The sequence below is a fragment of the Rhinopithecus bieti genome, unplaced genomic scaffold (genome assembly GCF_001698545.2).
Source record: "Rhinopithecus bieti isolate Rb0 unplaced genomic scaffold, ASM169854v2 scaffold_32105, whole genome shotgun sequence".
Taxonomy (NCBI): domain Eukaryota; kingdom Metazoa; phylum Chordata; class Mammalia; order Primates; family Cercopithecidae; genus Rhinopithecus; species Rhinopithecus bieti.
The window spans coordinates 670,597-673,548 of record NW_016814250.1 but is presented as its reverse complement, the minus strand read 5'-3'; the positions used below and the strand labels follow the sequence as shown (position 1 = coordinate 673,548).

At 38.2% G+C, this 2,952-nt stretch overlaps 1 pseudogene; it reads left to right on the top strand.

The window, feature by feature from the left end:
* Positions 1-944, top strand: part of LOC108514039 (60S ribosomal protein L31 pseudogene) — a 7,071-nt pseudogene extending 6,127 nt beyond the window's left edge.
* The last annotated feature ends 2,008 nt before the right edge of the window (positions 945-2,952 follow it).

The window sequence follows — 2,952 nt, the reverse complement described above, 5'->3', positions numbered from 1 at the left end:
TAGATCCTTGAGGAATTGCCATACTGTTTTCCATAATGGTTGAACTAGTTTACAATCCCACCAACAGTGTAAAAGTGTTCCTATTTCTCCACATCCTCTCCAACACCTGTTAGGCTGTATTGTTTTCTTCTCATTCATGTGTTCACTGGAGTAGCACTTTTAATTTCCTTCAAGAACTTCTCCTTTGCATTTACAGCTTGGCCAACCATTTGGCACAGGAGGCCTAAACTTTTGGTCTATCTCAGCCTTTGAAATGTCTTTCTCACTAAGCTCAGTAATTTCTGCTTTTGATTTAAAGTGACAGAAGTGTGACTCTTCTTTCACTTAAACACTTAGAGGCCATTGTAAGGTAATTAATTGGCCTAATTTAAGTGTTGTTGTGCCGCAGGGAATAGGGAGGCCCAAGGAGGGGGGGAGAGATGGAAGAACAGCAGGTTGGTGAAGCAGTCAGAACACATAGTATTTATCAATTACGTTTACTGTCTTCTATGGGCACAGTTTGTGGTTCCCCCGAACAATTAAAAGAGTAACACTAAAGATCACTGATCACAAATCACCCTAACAGAGATAATAATAAGCAAAATTTAAGGTGGTGAGAAGAAAAAGGGCCATTCTGCTATCAACGAGGTGGTGACCCGAGAATATATCAACATTCACAAGCGCATCCATGAGTTGGCTTCAAGAAGCGTGTCCTTCAGGCACTCAAAGAGATTCAGAAATTTTCCATGAAGGAGATGGGAACACCAGATATGCGCATTGATACCAGGCTCAACAAAGCTGTCTGGGCCAAAGGAATAAGGAATGTCCCATATCATATCCATGTGTGCTTGTCCAGAAAATGCAATGAGGATAAAGATTCACCAAATAAGCTCTACCCTTTGGTTACTTATGTACCTGTTACCACTTTCAAAAATCTGCAGACAGTCAATGTGGATGAGAACTAATTGCTGATCATCAAATACATCCAAAAAAGTTATAAAAATTGCCTTAAAAAAGAAAAATTTAAAAGATATTGTGAAAATTACCAAAATGTGGCACAGAAACATGAAGCAAACGTGCTGTTGGAAAAATGGTGCATATGGACTTGCTTGGTACAGGGTTGCCACAAACCTTCAATTTGTTAAAAAAAAAATAACATTCTCTGTGAAGCACAAAAATGCAAAGCACAATAAAATGAGGTATCCCTTTAAATAGGAATGGATGAGATTAATTGAAGGGGAGAGGTGAATTTGAGAAGGTAGAATGCGGGACAGGGTAGGTGAGGGTGGCAGGAGAGAAATCTAGAGTGTAGAGTAGTAGAGAGGGGCCCAACTGTAGAAAGGGCATATTGCATTCTGTTTTCTTCAGCCCATGTGAATGAATTTACTAGTTTTATTTCCTGAATTTATATTGAGTATTGGAAATTAAACTACTTCAATTATATATAATTCTTATGCTTCATGTTATATCTGGTTATGATGATATTTGATCCATGGAATCTTTTGAAATATGCATCAAGGGAAAAGAAATCAATTCCTTTATGAATTTAAATAATTGCACTTTTGATTGTCTTTTTCCTATATTGTCAAGAGCTAAGAATAGCTGGTGATCATCAAATTTACCTTGTGAAATGAACAGATACAGATAATGTGGTATATACTCTTACAAATGGGCCTATGTCTTAGACTAAAGGCTTTTAAAAAGTGCCCCAAGGACTATGTTGAGGTGAAGGAAAAACTGCAGTTGGATTGCAAGTGAGATATTAGTGCCCGAGTCATAAAGTTTATAGTTAGACTTTGAAATAAGTGGTGAGGGAAGAAAATCAATCCAGAAACCCGCTAACTGAAAATTTAATATCATTGTGGAGACTTCAGAGGAAGGATGAATAACCTGATTTCTTCTTGCTCAGATGGTGCCGCTGTAAGCTATATAGTAATCAGTTTTGAATGTCTACTTAGGAACAACTAAAGGCAGAAGGAACTTTCCAGTGCAAGTATAAACTTCTATCTTTCAGGAAATTTCAAGTATACAATACAGTATTATGAACTATAGTCACCATGCTGTACATTAGATCCTCAGGATTTATTCATTTTGTTAACTGAAAGTCGGTTCTCTGAAAATAGATCGTAAGCATTCTCATCGCAAAGACACACAGAAAATGGTAACTACATGAAATTCTAGATGTGTTAATTAAGTTAATTGTGGCAATTATTTTGCAATGTGCATCAAAAAATCACAATGCATACATTAAATATGTATATTTTTATTTGCCAATTATACCTCAATAAAGCTGGAGAAAATATCTCTTTCATAAACCATAAAGACAAGAGTCTGAAAGAATTATTATTTTTCTAGAAGGTGAACACATTTCCTTCTCCTTCTGTATAACGAACCCAGATAAAATTCTAATTGCTTTTAAAAGCCTAGAAGGACTATTTTAATGAATACCCTCCCTGCACCAGTGGCACTTTTTTTTTTTTTTTTTGAGATGCTTAGGTACTTAACAAAGATCTCATTTACTTTTCCAAATTTTCTAAGTGGTCACATGATCAGTAAGAAACATTTCTAGTTTGCAGTGTGTTGGGCAGGCTTTGGGAGAGGGAGTTTGGGGAAAACAGAGAGACCAATGTTCTCTACTGTCCCCTTGTCCCAGAGCAATCTTAGTGTTGACATTAGGCATCCAATTCTGAAAGCTCATGGAGACTGCGTGACTATCAACAAACTTCTCAATGTGACAGGTGGCAGGCAGCCACTACGACTAAATTTGCTATGATTATAGCCATCACTACCATTAGTCTCCACTGGTGTTGCTACTGAGGTTTAAGGACAGTAGCAAGAAAGGGAACTGGAACAAAAAACGAGCCGGGCGAGGTGGCGGGCGCCTGTAGTCCCAGCTACTCGGGAGGCTGAGGCAGGAGAATGGCGTAAACCCGGGAGGCGGAGCTTGCAGTGAGCTGAGATCCGGCCACTGCA